Here is a 20,125-nt window from a genome sequence, read left to right as displayed (position 1 = left end):
TTAAAAAAGGTAAAAACAAAGATAATAAAAACTTTAATTGAAATTGATTGAGAATTATTAAATAACAAATTTGACTATAAAACTTTCTTTTTTTGGGATTTTTCAATATTTTATGTTTTTTTTGTTGATTTTTTGGCTAAAAAAGCATAAAAAGTAAAAATTGATTATTTTTTAAAAAAAACTATTTAATTAATACGAAAATCAAAATTAAAATGGTAAAAAAATGTTTTTTTTTAATGTTTTTTTTTTATATAAATGAGAGTAAAATTAAAAAATTAAAACTATAGAAACAAATAAAAAATGTAAGAAGTGGGAGTCGAACCCGAGACCTTGTACCTACAAACCTTACTTCCTTACCAATTGTGCTATATTATTTATTTGAAATAAAAAGCCAATTGAAGTATATGAAGCATCAATAAGCATTTTGCTATTTATTAAAATATAATAATTTAAGAGTAAACTATTATATTTTAAAATAGACTTTAAATCGAATATTTATAAAATTCAGGATGTCAATGTAAATGAACCCGAGATTTTATAAAAATCCAATTTTGAAAAATAGTTTTGAATTTTTGAAAAGTGTGGGCAAATTTTGGGGTATGACAGCTGCCCCTGTTCAATCTTCTTAAACCTGAGGATGTAGATTGGCTTGTGTGCCTATCGGAATCTGAAGGTGGAAGAGGATTGAACACTAGAATACCCAGAAATTTGCCCTTGTTGATGGAGGGACTTTTGTATGAGATGGGCTTAAAGATGCCATCCGGAGGTTGACAGAGAACTGTCTGAGATGGCTTAGAGATGCCACCTAACTGAGATGATTGTCAGCAACCTGGGGGGTCATGCTTCCCATGGCGCGTATATGATAGATCTTCAGAATGTTTGGGGTTCAAGCTTCCAAACGTATATCTGGAATAGAGATTCATAGATGTTCGGGGTTCGAGCTTCCGAAACATCTACCATAGAATTCAGATCAATCGGGGTTCAGGCTTCCGAAACATATCTGCCGTAGATTTCAGAACATCCGGGGTTCATGCTTCCGGAACGTTTCTGTCGTAGATTTCAGATTATCCGGGGTTCAAGCTTCCGGAACATATCTGTTGTAGAATTCAGATCATTCGGGGTTCAAGCTTCCGAAACATATCTGCCGTAGATTTCAGAACATCCGGGGTTCATGCTTCCGGAACGTTTCTGTCGTAGATTTCAGATCATTCGGGGTTCAAGCTTCCGAAACATATCTGCCGTAGATTTCAGAACATCCGGGGTTCATGCTTCCGGAACGTTTCTGTCGTAGATTTCAGATTATCCGGGGTTCAAGCTTCCGGAACATATCTGTTGTAGAATTCAGATCATTCGGGGTTCAAGCTTCCGGAACGTTTCTGTCGTAGATTTCAGATTATCCGGGGTTCAAGCTTCCGGAACATATCTGTTGTAGAATTCAGATCATTCGGGGTTCAAGCTTCCGAAACATATCTGCCGTAGATTTTAGAACATCCGGGGTTCATGCTCCCGGAACGTTTCTGTCGTAGATTTCAGATTATCCGGGGTTCAAGCTTCCGGAACATATCTGTTGAGAATCTGGGGTTCAAGCTTCCAGACTGTATATTTTATAGAAATTGGTTTTGTAAATGATATTTTCATGACCGGTTGGTCGACCTGAAAGGAAAAGTTAGCTTTTGTGCAATGTCATGATGCATGTAATGTATTGTATGTTTTTTGAAATGAATGAGAGTGCTATGCAGATGCCATGAAATGTATGATGTATGAATGCTAACAGCAAATTGTAGCGGTATTTGGCGGGGAAAATAAATCCCTGATTGTTCAGCGCCTTTGAGAGATTATTTGAATCTCGACTTGACTGCCCCAGATGAATTGGACAATAACATGTCATGCCCCTTGTACATATTGGTGTTTTAACCAAATGAGTCATTCGTAGGAAATATTTCTGCTTTTGACGTGCTTTTGAAGCGACTCTGTCTGTCTGGAGGACTTCCTGAGATTTGTGCTGTTATAAGCAACTTGGCCCAATATCATGAGTTTAAGGAACAATGCCCCTGATTGATCTGGGTCGGAGGTAGTTTCAACTATGCTTGGGTGAATTCTCCTGGTTGTTCAGCAGTTTTGAGAGATCCCTTGAATCTTGACCTCATTGCCCCAGATTGACTGAACTATTACTCAACGGAGTATCCAACTGCTTTTGTGCCCCTGAGGGTGATCAGAATTTGAGATATTCTCACTTGAACTCAACGGAGTTCTGAAGACAACTTGTCCCTTGAAAGGATTAAAATTTTCATCTGCAGTTCATGATGGAAGCTTTCCTGGTGTCAACCACTTGTTCATATGCAAAGAATGTTTAGTATGAGAAATATAATTCTAATGCAAAGTTCATGTTTGTCTTGAAGTTTAAAAAAGAAATTTTTGAAAGGATGTCAAAACATCGATTATTTTATGAAAGGTGATGTGATACCAACTCAAACGTTTTTAGAAAAACTCTTTGGAGTCAGTTTACCGTATTCTCGTTACAGTATGCTTTCGAATTAACCCTGACTCAATTAGGACTTTTATAGGTTGTAACGTGGTCAGGTTCACGGTTTTTTAGAAGAAAGGATTTTTAGGCTCAAAATTTTATTGGTGCCCACCCCCTTCGTAATGTTCTTCAACCTAAGTTCAGTTAACTTGACGCGAGCATTCATCCTTCAAGAGGAGCTTGAGACGATTGAGAAATCAATTAGGTATTTGGACATGGCAGTCACTTTACCTTTCATATTTTGTGTCTGATCACACGACTTGTTCTTTGAATTTATAGTCACACGACTTTGCCCTTTTGTTGAGGATCTCTTTTTTGTTTCCCTAACTTTTGCCTGGACAAATTCTTTTTATTTTGATGTCCAGCGGGATGCCCTAATTTTTGCCTAAGTCGCTGGTTTTCAAGTTCGTTGACTTAGCGGGCTTTCTTTTCTCTCTTTTTTTTTTTTTGAACAAGTCGTATGAGACGTCTTCAATTTATTATCATTGGAAAGATTGTGACTGCGTCATTTCTTGGTTGACGAGGGATAGTCGTTGTTGTACCGTCATATTTTGACCTCCTATTGTGCGAGAGATGACCATTGCGGTCTCGACTTTTTCTCAACCTTTTGAAGGATAACCATTTTTGTTTCCTTAGGTGCGAGCTCCTCCTGAATTTTGAACACCCAATCAGGTTAACTGAACACTACCCTGCCCCTAGGTTAAATTGAGGGTTTTTTCGTATAGAAAAGAAACTCCTACTTCAAGGCTCAAAAGGGGTTGGCAAGGGATTAACTTCCTTATATCTCCAGTGTTTGGGAATTTGAAACAATGCCTGTACATCATCAACAGGGTTTTACTCGAAAGCACACCATTTGAGATTATTGGTATTATGCGTTCGTCATTCTCCCTTCAGAGTCATCACGCTTTATCATTGAAAGTTTGATATCACAAGCAAATAAAACATATTAGAGCGAGAGCGAATGAATTTTTTCAAGACAAACACATCCAATGCATCGTTATTATAGTTAAAAAACAAACAAGTATTGCATATAGACAGTATTGAACAAGAACAAGAAAGATTACGCATGAAAATGCATGAGAAATTACGAATTGCCAATATTGAGGAGATTTTCTCCGTATGGACTTATTGCTTCAGAAGGTCCATTGAGTCGAAGGAGGACTTCAAATATGGCCTGCAGGTGTGAATATGATAGCCTTTGCATTAATCAGGTCTTGTACCTTATCTCGGACTAGTTGGCAATTATCGATCGACTGACCAAGTGCCCCAGAGAGGAAACCAAACCAAACGTTCGTATCTGAACTACAGATTACTTCCAAGAAGAAGATTCTGACGAAGCCACAAAGGTGTTGTAAGTATCAAGCTTTAGGGATTTGAGGTAGGAAATGAGAAGCTCGTTGTCTGGAAACCTGTTATGCAATGATATGTATGCAAATGCATATGCAATGCTTTCAAGGATCTTTTTGGAACCCAGTTTGCAACATTGACATGTAGTTGCAGTTTTGTTGAAGAACTTCGACTTCCGTCTTTGAACGTCCTTCTTTAAGAATCAGGCTCACCATATCCAGTGGGTCATAGCCTCTGATTCGGGATACCTCTGAATTTGAAGGTACATGGCTAGAGGAAAATAAATCCTCTTGCCCCTTGATAGGTATGGTGCCTATAAACCGAAGACACGTGGCTAGAGGAAAATAAATCCTCTTGCCCCTTGTTAGGAATCTGGCTCTTAAGGATGGCACCTGGAATTGCGCGCCCTAAATACTTGAGATCCTTGAAAAAGGTTAGTTAGGTGATGAGAACGAGTAAGTCCTATAAAGAGTTCAAGTTGTTAGTGTACACACAAATCCTGCAAGGAAACCAAAAAGTTAGGGTATAAACAAACCCTGCGAGGAAACCAAATGGTTAGGATATAAACAAATCCTGCGAGGAAACCAAGCGGTTAGGGGATAAACATATCCTGCAAGGAAACAAAAGGGTTAGCAGCACATACAAACAACTCACACAAGTGTTCTTAGGTTTAGAGGCTCGCATGAAGTTCATAGTTAAATACCCTCCCACTGAAGTTTAGTTGGTTCAACCTGTCCTAAAAGAGTAACCGGGTTCTATGGTGCTCATATCCCTGATCTTTCTCACGGGCATTGTCTCAACATAGCACTCAATCGGCCAGCCAAAAGCATCCCTTGAGTCCAATCTCAATGAGTGTAGCATCGAGTATCAACCGGCTTCAGTCAGGAATCCAAAGCCAGCCATCTCGCTACTTCTTATAAGCCAAAGTCAAGTTCAACTAAGGTTCTAAGGGCGAATTAGTGCTCATGACACCACGCGGTAGCCAAATGTCTCCTCGATCAGATTCAAGGGCCATCAGGACAAACCAAAGCGTCGCACTAACGGTGGCCACCAGTTCAACCATAACGATACATGTCGTACAGTTTCCCTGGTCTCATGCCACATACTTAAGGTACACTAGATCCGGGTTAGGATCTTTCACACAGAACAATCCCAAACAAACTTTAAGAATAAAGCATACAAACAAACAATTGAAAACATTTATAATGAACTAAGCCCTAAGGTAAACCCCTCTTTTTATTTGTCCCCAGCAAAGTCGCCAGTTCTGTAACTCGGTGAACTGACTTTTATTTTAATAAGCAACAATGTTGCGGTGAGCATGAGTCGCCACCGACTTTTATTTTGTCCAATGTTAGGAAAGGTAAAAAGTACAGAAAAAGACCTTATTTGAGAGAAAACGGGCTCGGGGAGTAAGTTATGAAAAGGGAAGGTGCAAGCACCCTTTTCATCCGTAGTTATCTACGGGCTCTTAACTTGCTTAGCTCATGTTTGTTTGTTTTGAGTTGAAAAGAAATATAAGGACTTTAGCGTAAATGCGTAGCCTTAGTTTTTTGAAATAGTCGTGAAAAGATGTCTTTTATTGAGCTAGGCAGGTTAAGAGAACTACCCTAGTTAACTGGTCTTTTTCTGTAATTTTTAAAGTTCCTAGGATTATCCATACCTTTATATTGGACGTGCGGGTCATCGAAGGGTCATCGAGGTCGTTGAAGGCAACATGATAGAGGTACCCTTAGCAATTTCGAAGGGACGATCGTCACTTTTTCGTAGGCAACAATCGAGGGTCATCGAGGGACTTAGTGACGATTTTATATCGAGGGACCTTTGCTAATGGGTACCTCTACATTTCGAGGGACGCGACCTTATAATCGAAGGCAACCGAAGAGGAGCGTACCCTAGGGGTGAGTGAGTGCAAGTGTGTTAGATTCGAATACTTATCTTTGAAATTAAGTTAACTATGTTTAGTTTTAGTCTTTCCATACAATCCTATTAGCATACATCTAACAATTAATATTTGTGCAGAAAATAAAGTGCGGAAAGGTAAAGGTTCCTACGCTATTACATCGCTTCAGGGAGGGGATTACAAATTGCCAATCGGGGAGAAAAAATTATTACAAACCAAAAAAAATAAATATTAAAGCGGAAATTAACATATATAAATGTACAGAATTTAGTAGTTAATGTCCATAAGAAAGTCCAAAACCATATGAGTGGTACCTCACAAAACAAAGCAAATGTTAGTAATCAAATATTAATCAAGAAATTAATAACAAATATCTAAACAAACTATAAATTCTAAAGAGAGATTAACATGAACTAATATTTATTTTTTGGTATTTTTAATATGAAAATAAAATCTAAACATAAAATATATTTTTGTATATATTTTTTTTTAATAGGGAAAATAAATTCTAACTATATCTAAGCTCTAATAATATTTTTTGTATTTTATATATCACAGCATTTTTTTTGGTATTTTTGTTATAGAAACATGTTTCAATCAATTAAAAATAAGTATTAAATAAAACTAATCAATCACATAAAATGGGCTAAAAAAAACAGTAAAAATGGAGGGTGCATGGTAAGGAATTCGCTGGGCTTCTAACTGCAGGCCCAAAGCGAATCCATAGCAGCAAGGAGGGAGTGGTCCGCCTGATAGAGGGTGTAAAGAGCAAATCGATGGACTATCTGGAGCAGGCCCATTCAAACCAATCCATAATAATTCTAAAATTAAACAGATAATGTTAGGAAATAAAAATAAACAAAAATGATGCAATTGACATAACAAAAATATTAAAAACACAATGACTTTTTCAAACAAAACTATGGCCACTGAATTGATGACACGTGGCAAGTTATTTGTTGAAAACAAAAAATGAAATTAGATTCCATTTCCCAACTCCTCTTTCTCTCACCACGTTAATCTTCTTCTTCTTTTAACAAGAACCACCATTTTTCTCTTTTCTCCTTCAATATAAAACAAATGTCAAAACTCCACAAAAAAGAAAAGAATAAATGAAAAAATAAAAACAATACCGAAACAAAACGATGACGGCGAAGAGCGTGGACACGGTCTTTGGTGGAGATTCCGGCGCCGTTTTGGTGAACGACCTGAGGGTGCGCGACACTGGCGACATCGCGGTGGCGCGCGTGATCTGAGCAGTCGGATCCGTGACACGGTGTTGGTCGCGAAAAGGGCTGCGGTGTTTGTCATCGGGTGCGTGGTGAACCGAACAACCAGTTGTGCGTTTCGGAGCAGATCCGATTGAAAGGATTTTTGCGACACCGAAAGCTTCGATCCAATCGATTCAGTGATTGTTTAGATCCACATTATTTTTCTTTATTTTCTCTGCAAAATAACTTAGATAGGATACTACACAAATTTATTATGGATTTTGATTCAAGTTATGATTAGATGGAAAAAAGTTTGTTAATGGTTAATTGATGAAATAGAGAAAGTTTGTATTGTGTTCATTGCATACGTTATTGTTTTATATGATGTTATTATTTTGTTGGAATTATATTTAAATGGAAATGGTAAAAGTGTGGTAGTTAGAAGTTAGTGTGAGGGAGATTGATGATATGATAATGCTAAGATGTGTGTATGTATTTTTTTTGTGAGAAATTATGTGTAATAAAAAAAATGGGTTGGGGACTATGGAACTGTTATGTACGTGAATAGTGTAAGTAAAAAAAAATATTGTTAGTCTGTGAGTGTACGTCTCTGAGGGGAATAGTATATGATAGGTTAGTTTTATAGTGTACAAATTTTGACCTAGAATTAAAAAAGGTAAAAACAAAGATAATAAAAACTTTAATTGAAATTGATTGAGAATTATTAAATAACAAATTTGACTATAAAACTTTCTTTTTTTGGGATTTTTCAATATTTTATGTTTTTTTTGTTGATTTTTTGGCTAAAAAAGCATAAAAAGTAAAAATTGATTATTTTTTAAAAAAAACTATTTAATTAATACGAAAATCAAAATTAAAATGGTAAAAAAATGTTTTTTTTAATATAAATGAGAGGACATTTTTTTTTTTATGTTTTTTTTTAATATAAATGAGAGTAAAATTAAAACTATAGAAACAAATAAAAAATGTAAGAAGTGGGAGTCGAACCCGAGACCTTGTACCTACAAACCTTACTTCCTTACCAATTGTGCTATATTATTTATTTGAAATAAAAAGCCAATTGAAGTATATGAAGCATCAATAAGCATTTTGCTATTTATTAAAATATAATAATTTAAGAGTAAACTATTATATTTTAAAATAGACTTTAAATCGAATATTTATAAAATTCAGGATGTCAATGTAAATGAACCCGAGATTTTATAAAAATCCAATTTTGAAAAATAGTTTTGAATTTTTGAAAAGTGTGGGCAAATTTTGGGGTATGACATGTAGTCATGCGGTCAATAGAGTACCCGTAAGAATCCGACACCTGGTTCCCTCTGAGGGGGATGTACGGACTAGCACGGGGCATGGCCTCAGTGTAGCCAAGCACCGCTCCCTAGCCAATGATCATGGGGAAGTGTTGTAAAATCCAACCTTGAAAAAAAACACGGGGATCAAACATTATCACAAGTATATATTGAACAAATTTAAGAAAAAGTAGAATGATATAAGATTGTTACCACTAAGAGGGAACAACTTCCAGCCACAGTCATTTCCTTCCACAAGCATCCGTCTCCTATTATATGATAGTTGTATGCTAGTGTAACCGCTTTCTAGTTGTACTCATGGATATGTGCGGTATCCGATAAGTACCTCAGGTAAATGACATTTCTATACGAGGAGCTGGTGTCCACGAACAACTGAGTGCCTAACATAAATAAGAAGTAACATCTCAGCACCCGTTGCCTGTGTATGTCCTCCTCTACTGGGTCACCAGCAGCCTGTTGTGCTGCAAGGAACTCAGACTCGTACTGTCGCGTTAAGAAGGAAAAACTCACGTGCGCGCCACGGGTCCTTTCCACCTCCTTAAACGCGTCCTCAAGATCAATTCCGGGCTCAGCAATCAGAACCTCCCTCGCTTCCTCCTTGGTCAGCCTACCGTGACCAAGAAGAGTTCCCCTGATAGCTATATGCAGGAGGCATGTGATGTCGTCAAGCGTGATGGTAATCTCACCATGTGGCAGATGGAATGACGAAGTCTCTGGGTGTCACCTCTCTGCAAATGCTATCAGCATCCCATTATGTATCATGTGGTACCCAATCTGACACAAGTCCTTCAACACAGAAGCTGCGAGATAGGCAATCTTCCGGCCGTGGTTGTAGAACTTTTGGGGATCTCTATCCTGAAATTTTCCAAAGAAAGCACTATTAGTAATAAGAAAAGTTATAAACAATTAATCAAAAATTGAGGACAAAAAATAATAAGTAATAAGTCTAAGAAATGTTACCTCTCCGTCCCAGATATGTCCGGCTGAATGATCAGCATACCCTATCAATAGGGATCCATCTGAAAGAACCTCTAGGTAGCCCACAGGAGCTTCATGCGCACCAGCCTCCTTGTGCAGCTCAGGAGGTGGCACCGGAGATCCAGCATCGGCTGGAGGTGGCACAGAAGTAGAAGAAGCTCTCCGACAATGTCTGCGGGTGGATGGCGTCTTTAAGGAACCCTCACCATCATCCTGAGGGCTCCGAGATGAGGTAGTAGATGTGGATGGCCCATCATCTATAGCGGATGTAACCGGTAACTCTGCTGCAACAAATGTATAAGGTGCATCCGCTGGAACGAAGGCTCCATCAGTCACTTGTGACAACATCTGCATCCGTGCACGTCACATAGAGGCATGATGTGCAGTCCTCCCAAATATAATGCAGTTTGAATGGTCGGCCATAATGTCTATATTTTATTACAAGTAAAATCGAGTTAGATACAGTTTGGTAATTAAAAAAAAAACAAATTAGATGCACATACGGAAATCTTCCGTAGATATATCTACAGAACTAGCTAACATATCAAATAACTGAGTTTGTTCCGTATGCACATCTACGGAACGACCAAACGTTTCATATGTTCCGTAGATGCATCTACGAAATATTCTGCAACTTCAGAAACACACAAATGGGATAAGTAAGTGTTCACATAGTTGGAAAAATCAATTTTCACCCCCTGATCATCCGTTTTACACATCAAACATTGTCTCTAAAGTATGTTTCTAAAAGTAACTAATGATTTCAACACCTAAAAATCTACTCAAACTCTATTACGGGAAATACTCTAAAATAACTCGAAAACTCGAAAATTTACTGATTAAATTGAGTTTTGAAGTTGTTGGAATGTGTTGATCATTGATGTTGACGTTAACGGCCGAATTTGAGAGGAAAAAAACAATTTTGGTGGAAGTTTGGTTTTTGAGTTGAGAGAATTTGGGAATTTGAGAAGATGAAAAGTGAAGAATGAGGGAGGAGAAGAGTCTGACGCGAATATAACATTAAATACTTTCATAAATGCATCTACGAAACAAAATAACTTTGAAACAAAAAAAATACTTTCAAAAATATATCTAAGAAACAGAAGAATATTTTTAATAACGCTCATAGTGCATGAGAGACCGAACGAGGTTAGAGATTCTCAATATAGAACTCATAATATATTTTTTTTTAAAAGTGTTAATATGTTATGCCAATATGTTATTATGTTCTTTTTAGTCATTGTGTCTTTATATATTCTAGCCTAACAGTCTCCCTCTAATTAAAAGGGATAAAGGACAAAAACAAAATGTCATAGGAAACGACGCCTAAAAACATCATACTTCCACACGTCAATATCATGCTTGATTAACTAAAATATAAATTCCTACTGTGATTAGGTTATGTCAATTATTCAACACTTTTGATACCACTTCATTAGATTTTTGGTGCATATACTTCCAAGATGGTTTCATATAAAGTAAGTGAAAAAATATTATAACCGAGAAAAATGCAAAAGTTTAACAGAAATTGAGGTGTCCAAGTAGATTTTTGTATAAAGTATTATTAAGATTAATCAAACCTCACATGAGAAAGGTCAATTCTATCCTCGTTTCATTTTCCCATGACCACACAAAATGACTATGGTTAGGTGTAAGTACTAGACATTTCGAAAGAAATGTCCATCTTCCCACAATAAGTAATTATATACTTACTTATCACATCTACAATATAAGAAAGTTAACTGCTCTGGAAAAACCAATTTTGCCCTTCTTTTCTCACAGCTTGCCACGTGGTTGCTCTTACAAAGTTCCATTTCTATCACTTTTGTTATCTTTCTTTCTCTTTCATATAATCCACTTTCTTTTTTTCTCTTTTTCTCTCTCTTCCTTATGACGATCTTTCTTTCTCCAAGTTCTCATATTTTTCTCAAATCTCTAACCCTAAATCTTCTTATTTCTTCTCCTTCTACATGTTTGCTGATTATATCGTGATGTTGATTCTGAACCGTTAATGGTTGTTAACGAGGGTTACGATCGTGAAAATTTATGATGATGTTGGTGACGCTGAAAGTCACAGCAAATCGGTGAGATCTTTCTTTGTTTTTCGTATTTTAATTCTATAATCTTTCTTCTTCTCTCAATATTTTCTGAAGGGTTTGTGTAAAAAATGAGGAAGATGATGATGAAATAGGATTTCATGAACGTTATTGTTGTATCAGATTTACTGAATATGAACTGCGTTCTTTTTCTTTCTTCTCATTGTTTTTGGAAAATTTGTATAAATGAGGATGATGATGATGGAATTTTAGGGTTTTGGTTTTGTATTCTGCGGCTGGGTATGAACTGCGTTCTTTTTCTTTCTTCTCATTCTTTTTATATTGACAAATTTAGGATTTTATGTTACTGTTAGCAGGCCCGAGGAAATTCTGTATTGGGCTTTACTAATGTTTCATTCTGATCTTGTGTGAATCGTAATCCCCTGGTACTGAACCGTAACTGTGATGTTATTGTTGATTTACTACAGTGAAAAATGTAACTCAGTTGTTAACTTATTCTTTTTCTCTTTATTATGAACCCAAAGTTTATTTGTGATTTGTAGTAAAGATTAGGCCTATGATTATTCTATGAAACAAAGCTTCTTTTGTGTAATTTGTAATGAATATTTGAATCTTTGGATGTAATGAATATTTGGTTGGTTGTTGATATTTGGCATACAGGAAAATAGAGCAAATGGATGACTACAAGGTTTTAGCGACTATTGGACCGTCCTCATTATCTATTTTTTCGTTTGCTGGTTTGTTGTTTTAGGTTACGATTGATTGTACTAATTTTCGTCATTGATTTACTGTAGATTTGGAGATGAAAACATTATTGATGTGTGATATTGGAACTAATCTATTGCTGAATGGAAGCTACTGGTTTTGTCTCTGCAGGTGTTGGGCTGATGGTGTTGAGCATGATCATCGAGAACAAGGGTTGAAGGCTGCTTTCGTTCAAAAGTTGATATTATCAACCATATTCGAGGAAATATGATCATAGAATTTAATTTAGTCGCGTAAGTCATGGATTAGCCTCAAATCTAAGGTTGATTGCAGGGGAGTGTTACGGTTTTGAGTGAAAGGATGAGGGAGTAGTTGAGAATAAGTTAATTGGTGTTTGTTTTGTGGGATCAAAAATGACTTTTTTTTTTTAAAATTGAAATAGAAAACGCGTGAGCTTGTATGAGTATGTATGTAATTGGTAATGTTTAATAGAAATTCCTTTCTCCGAGTTTGCAGGTATTATATGGTGATGATAATGGTGAATCGATTCCTTTCCATTTTCAAGTGATTTGATGAACTTGCAGGTATTATATGGTGATAATGGTGAATTTGCAGGTATTGTATGGTGAATTAATTCCTTTTCAATTTTCAAGTTATTTGATGAATTTTCTGTACAGATTATTTGAATCCATTCCACGCACATGATGAGGGAATCTTACATGGCGGGTAACTGCTCATTCTTAACCTTACTTTTTATCAATGGATGGGAACATATTTCTGGTTGTAACTTCTCTATTAATAAGTTGATTTGGTCGGGGCGGCGCCGAAATATTTGACTCAACTTGTGGTGACTTTGGAGCAGGAATGAGTCTGGGCAAGGGTGAGTATTTCAAATTAGAATGTTACATGATTTTATTTTCTCATCTATTATACTATGTGACTTTTAACTTTTTTCTTTCGTTTTTAGGCAGTAACCATGGATGATGGTATTCGCCGCCGATGAGTCCACAATAGGAAAGGTTACTGATGTGTTCCAACATGCATCCTCGGTTGGTATGTTAGTCTGTAGGACTTGGGCCTTCAATGATGGACAATGGAGAGCCCTTAAGAAATCTCCATCTATTTATGATCAAGAGGTGTTCAAGGCTCTGGATTTTTTAGGAGTGAAGCATAATATCTCAAGTGGGGTAATGTTGCTGGCCTTAACTTGATGTTCTTCAAGAATTGGTTTCCCGTTCACTTTCATTTATCAAAATCGACGTGGCAGGTCGGTGATCCCGTTGCAGATCACAAGTGTTGGAATAAACCTGAGTCAATTACCGAGGAACGACCTCTCTTACAAGTGAGCACATCCTCTCCCGGACCAGATGTTGCAGGTGGAACTGCAGCAGCCATGGCATCAGAGTCTTTGGTTTTCAAAAAGACGAATTCTACATATTTAAGCAATCTCCTCAAGCATGGCATCAGATACTGTACTTTCAAATTTGCTTTCTTATCTTCTAAATTATACTTTACAAATGTGATGTTGATATTCTTCTATTTGGATATTCCTAATTGTATCATTGGCCTTATCCTTTTATTCAATATGCGATTTTCTACGTGTTTCTTAATTGCATCCACGAAGCCGAATCAGTCACATTAAGAAATTTCAAGATAAGGCATAGCCAACATAGGTTTCAGAAAGCTTCACTTCGTTGAGTGTATAAAAGTATATACATTTTGTTTAATCCAATGCTATTGACTCCACACTGCAGATTGTGCCGCTATTTGGAGAATATATTTGTCGATTGTATAGTTCCTAACTCTAACAGTAACCATCCAACCTCGGAAACAAGGATATAAACATTCATACTGCAAAAAGGTATGGTTCTTGCAGATTATATAGTTAAGTGTTGAACCACCAGTGAAAAAGTTTTAGAAAGAGAATGAAACTAATTTGTTATTGAATGGAAGCTACTGGTTTTGTCTCTGCAGGTGCTGGATTGATGGTGTTGAGCAGGATCATCGAGAACAAGGGTTGAAGGTTGTTTTTGTTCAAAAGTTGATATTATCAACCATATTCGAGGAAATATGCTCATAGAATTTAATTTAGTCGCCTAAGTCATGGATTAGTTACAGCTTCTTACATATTCAGATAGTCTATGTATTGTGTTGCTGGTCCACAAGGCACTGGGTTTTATTGCGGTGGTTCTGTTTAGGATGTGAAGTCGTATAAGCAATAGTTATATTGAGGCCAAATGTATTTCAGGACTCTGTCAATTTAAGTGTGATTTTTCGGTAACTCCATTGAAGATTGCTTTAAATCTACTTTACTACAGCTTATTGAGAGCATGGTAACATTGAGAGATTGCACAGCCTGCAAGTTGTACCAAGTAAGTAGCATTTGAACTATCAATGATTAAATGTTTTTTGCATCTCTTTCCAGGAACTCCAACTTCTGCTGCTACTTCTTTGATAGGACCAGATGGAAATGTCATCTTATGTCGAGGTTTTGTTTTAGGTGTAAATTCTATAATTGGTAACTGCAGTCATGGATTAATACACAAGAATTAAGTGTCAGTATCATAAAGATATCTTTATAGGTACTTAGTATATCATTCCAATGGTAATGTACCTGAGGTTTAGAAGTATGTGATCCCTGATTTGCAGAATTAAGGGTTACTTTTTATAATTATTCTTTTCTGATTCTCTTGGTGAACCTGTTAGGAAATTCGGTTAGTCATTTTCTCTATCTTCAAGTTTCTGTTTAACCGTTAGTTATGGACTATGCAGCTTGGTTTTTGAATCGGTTTCCTCTTGCAGAATTTATGTCGGTGAGTTTGTATGCTTGTGTGCAGGATTTCAGTTCGGTTTAATGACGTTGAACCGGTTCACGTGTTCTGATTATGCAGGTCAGCTTATTGAAGGGAGTTCATTTCGGTTCAGATTGAATTTGAGGAAATAGGAGAGTTATTCTGTTATATTTTCCTGTCAATTTTTGTTACAAAAGTTAGTCATGAACCTGACTTTAGTGAATATAGGGACAATATTAGTGGTGTTAGTTTTGAGTTTTGGAATTGGAAATGCACAACAAGTACCTTCCTATTTTATATTTGGAGATTCTTTGGTTGATAATGGTAACAACTACCAGCTGACTTCTATGACAAAAGCTAATTATGCTCCTTATAGAATTGACTTTCCTGGCGGACCAACAAGAAGATTTTTTTATGGCAAAACTTCTGTTGATGTAATTGGTGAGATTCTGCTTTTTTATTCTTTAATATATAGTTCTATGCTGCTTGCAAGTAAATAGTTATGTTGCGTTGATTTTTGAAGTTCATACAGTAACTCTTCTGAGAAGACCTTACATTCTCCCAAAAAGTTAGAACCACGTGGTCATAGAGACCAAGCTGCACTTAAATTGCAGAAAGTTTACAAAAGTTTTCGAACCAGAAGACAACTTATAGAACAAAGATAGTTAGTTGATTCGACTCATTTTTTTGAAGATTGCACCCTTCTAGATTTATTGACCTGGACGGAGAAAAAATATACCTCCTGTATAGGTACATCCGGACAAGACGGTGTTTTTCCGTCTTGGTGGATAAATCTAACGAGGGGCGGTTTTTAAGAATCGTCTCCATCAAACTATAGCATAAAGTGACAATCATGTTTAAGTTATTAAACTGAATACATTCATATGGAACATGTTGTGTTGCTTGCACTAAGAACGGTAGGAGCAGACTGCTCAACTTCTGAACTGTATGAGCAGACTATCAAGTATCAGAAAGGCTCCTTAGTTAGTTGGATCTTAAACCCTTTGACTTGGCTACAAAACTTATAAACAATGGTATGTTGAAGTTGATGCATCCCTTATCAATTGGTGACTTCAGTATAACATGATCAATCATAATGGCAGTAAGAAGAAGCCTACAGAGTTGACGGGGCCTGGTAGCTTCTATGTGCGCTCAATGTCTTCTTGGAATCATTTTATCAATTTCCTATGTGAATTAGCATTGGGCTGTGTTTTTGGTTTTCTTGTAGGTTGTACCAAACATCACTTATCCAAACATTTGTAATAAGCAGCTAATTTTGGAGGCTTGATGGCTTTAAACATATATCTGCTGTCATGAAGGCAATTTGGTGATGTATTCCCGTGTTGGCTGGGTCTGATTTTGTAGTTGTGTGGTTAGGCGGTTCGATCGTCAATAGCAGATTAGAAACAGGAATGCATGATTTTAAAGAATTGTCCTTGGTTGGTAGAAAAGCTACATGGATGGCTTACTTGGTAAGGTTTTATATGTGTTGTATTTATCAAATTTAAATTATCAACCATAGAAATAATGCATTGTAGGTTCCTTGATGGCTGGTAACTCCAATGAGCATTTTCCATCTATAAGGCTTTGTGATATTTTACTAACTTTTCTTGGGTAATCTCTACTGTCAATAAAAAAATGGTATTTTATTTGTTAGTTGAAACTTACTCTCCGTTAGTTGAATTAAAGCTGAAACTTACACAAACAGAATGTGAATTAAAGCTGAATTCTCCGTTAGTTGAAACTTGAATAGTATTTAGTTTACCTTGTGATGTTGCAGTTTTGTGATCGAACCGGTATCAATTGGCCTGAATGTTGCTTTGAAATCTACTTGTGAAAAATCTGATCATTCTTTTCTGAACACTTAATTCATGTTGATCATTCTTTTTCAGAAAATCGAACTCATGTTAGATTTGCTCACAAATGTTTTACTTTTAAATATGATTCGACGCTTGATTAATTTCTGTTTCAGGATGATAGCGGTGGTGAAGCACTTGAACGAGTTTACGAACGAATGGAAGCATCAACTATAGAAAAAACGTGTTGCTGCTGAAATTTTATTTGATTTTGGTTTCAAGAAGCTCTTGCAGGCAAGGGAGGTTGCTGAATTCTTGGTCTGCTTTTTTGCCTCTGTCATGAATGTTTGATGTATTATATTGAATCTAAAGCTTTTGATATTGTGCACGACTTGCAGCAGGCGAATTTTGTGATAGTTACTGTAAATAATCTTATCAAAATGTGACTTTTGGTAAATATCAAATATATAAATATGAAGATACATTTACATATGTTTCATATTAAGCAGAAAGAAACTATAGAAAAATTAATATTGGGTTAGAGAGGAAGATATGAAACAAACTAACAAAAGACAAGTTCCATTGGAATTGGAAGTGGGAGAAAGGAAAGAAAAAGATATGGAAAGGGTTTGGGTGAGCATCAAAGTGATTCATCATCCCAAAATTGTTGAGTTGTTAGAAAGTTCAGCTAAAGAGTATGAATACAAGCAGCAAGGTGTTCTTAGAATCAGATATGATGTTGACAACTTTAAAGCCATTATAAAAGAGAGTGATTGGCTGATAGCATCAATTTGGAGATAGTAATTTTAATTTCTTTCTAAAAATTTCATTCTTTAGGTTTCATCTACTCTAAAAATAATATTATTGAAGATATTATAGATACTAAATATAATTATGTCTTTTATTACAAGTATGGTTATAGAAAACTTCTTGAGAAAATTACATGATGGAATTTTAAGCATAAATAAGAAGTCTTATATTAGATGAAAGTAAACATGTTGAGCAACATGTAAATGAAAGGATTTATATACTTAATATTTTATTTTATTTTTGGTGAAAATGATGTATGAAATTTATTTGTGTGGTTGTTTGTAGCCTAATATATAAATATTCCAATACTTTAAACTCCCCCTAAATCTAATACAGTAATAATTAAAGTCATGATTCAGTCTAACGGGATGGAAGAGTAAATCCATGTGTTATAAATTTTGTATCAAAGATGGAAGAGTAAATCCACATGTTATAAGTTTTGTATCAAAATTCTTCTTGAGTGTATTGTGAGAAACTTGTATTTGATTGAGAGTGAGATTATTAAAAAAAACAAGTGTGAAAAGTTAATCTCATTTATAGAAATGAGTTAATTCACATTCAATAACATAAATAATGACATAAATAAAAGAAGTAACTCTAATATGAAATGCCTTTGTTTAGGTGAAAATCTATGTCAATTTTTTATGCTCAAAATATAAATTAAATTATGTTTTTCTATTAAAAATAATAAACGGTTATTAATGAGTGTAACACATTGGTGTAATTTGATCCCTTTATATATATATATATATATATATATATATATATATATATATATATATATATATATATATATATATAATAAAAGAAGATTTATATTTCTAAAATGAAATTAATAATATCTTTTAAATTAGTTTTAGTGTATAAAATGTGATGCAAAATAAAATTATGTTTACTAAACCTTTTGTGAAACGGGACATAAAGTTATTGATCAAAATATTGATTATTAACGGGACATGAAATTACTGATTAAAATAATAATTTATTAATTATACCTTTAATTATTATTTTTTTATCGATAACTAGACATTTTTTTATTAAAAATATATATCTGAAACAAATGCGCGTCCCATACCAGAACCCGTGCGAACGCACGGGTTTGTTACTAGTTCCTTTTAAGCACAAATCAACTATTACTAAAAGGGACTCCATTGGTACACAGCCATGCACCTTATCATATAGAGATTGATATGGAGACTTATCATTGGCTTTGAAGATAGTGTTCTTTGAAAATAGGAGTATGATACATACTAGTTATAAATTTGATTTAGGGTTTGAATTGAAGCACGTTCGTTGGACTTTTGTTCAAGAAAGGAATGGTGTGTGATACGTGGACTCTCTTAGTTGTGATTATCATATGTGACAGATTTTGATGGTAACAAGTTCATGTTGTTACATGTGTCCATTATCTGATCAATTGCGTTAGATCAATTGCGTTATCTGATCAATTGTGTCCATTATTATTTTCAGTCATTGGTTATCTTGAGTTACAATATTATTCTCAAACTACGAGAGTGAAATAAGTATCTAGATCACTAGAAATAAAATATCTTTCTTCTTAGGTTCACTTGCTTTTAAAGGGGCAGAGATTTCGTGTGTTTACCACAATTAATCCTAATTTTGGAAAAAGTTGGTAAAAAACCTCACATCACTCTATGTTCTTGACTTGTAGCACTAATTGGCTCTAGCATAATATTCCATTCTTCTTGTATTCATCGTATGCTACAACCATTAAGATTCCTTGTTCTTGAAGATGCTTATGTTATTTTATAATAAGAGATGAGAGGAACAAATATCAACCATTGAAATTATCAAGAGAGAGAATGTTAATACATTAATATAGCAATTCATTTCTTTCTCTTGATGAATTCAATGGTTGATATTTGTTTCTCTCATCTCTTATTATAAAATGCTCTCACTTAATATTATATATCAAGTGAGATCATTTTATAATGAGAAATGAGAGGAACAAATATCAATCATTGAATTCATCAAGAGAGAGAATGTTAATACATTAATGATTTTAATACACTCTCCCTCTCTTGATGAATCCAATGGTTGATATTTGTTCCTCTCATCTCTCATTATAAAATGTTCTCACTTGATATGCTATATATATATATATATATATATATATATATATATATATATATATATATATATATATATATATATATATATATATATATATATATATATATATATATATATATGAAGTGTTATAACAAGTTAACATAGATGTGTAACTGTACAAGTACCAAAATAAGTTAAATAAGTTGAAAATAAAATGATTCTGAAGTTAGAGTAACTGGTTACGCATTCGCAGTAACCAGTGATTGTATTTTTCAAAGTTGTAACAGATGTAACCGGTTACCGGTCAAAGAATTTTATTTTTTCAGTTATTTGATTGTGTAACTTGTATTTCATTTCACTTGTATATAAATGTCTTGGAGAAATCCTCATCAATATTAATGAAAATATACATTCTCACTCTCAATTCTCTCTCTCTCTCTCTCTCTCTCTCATTCTCTCTCTCTATCATTATCCACGGTCAAACTCTCCATTTTCACCAATTAAGTGATTGCAAGTTCTAACATTTGACATCAAGAGTCTGGTTCGATCCACCAAACACCTAGTGTGCAACATGAATTATGTCTCCAATCAAAGAATC

At 35.0% G+C, this 20,125-nt stretch overlaps 1 long non-coding RNA gene across 7 annotated transcripts; it reads left to right on the top strand.

The window, feature by feature from the left end:
* Positions 1-11,180: 11,180 nt before the first annotated feature.
* On the top strand, positions 11,181-17,541 carry LOC131635139 (uncharacterized). 7 transcript variants are annotated; one of them, XR_009293741.1, is made up of 11 exons: positions 11,181-12,088; positions 12,228-12,349; positions 12,573-12,640; positions 12,734-12,782; positions 12,860-12,936; positions 13,024-13,243; positions 13,324-13,528; positions 13,811-13,917; positions 14,031-14,079; positions 14,482-16,320; positions 16,821-17,541. It is a non-coding gene; the product is annotated as an uncharacterized LOC131635139 (long non-coding RNA). The 7 variants fall into 7 exon arrangements; XR_009293738.1 differs by having other exon boundaries at positions 14,031-14,389; XR_009293737.1 differs by having other exon boundaries at positions 14,031-14,869; positions 14,948-16,320.
* The last annotated feature ends 2,584 nt before the right edge of the window (positions 17,542-20,125 follow it).

Source organism: Vicia villosa, linkage group LG1, assembly GCF_029867415.1.
Source record: "Vicia villosa cultivar HV-30 ecotype Madison, WI linkage group LG1, Vvil1.0, whole genome shotgun sequence".
Classification (NCBI taxonomy): Eukaryota; Viridiplantae; Streptophyta; class Magnoliopsida; order Fabales; family Fabaceae; genus Vicia; species Vicia villosa.
This window is presented reverse-complemented; position numbering and strand designations above follow the sequence as displayed.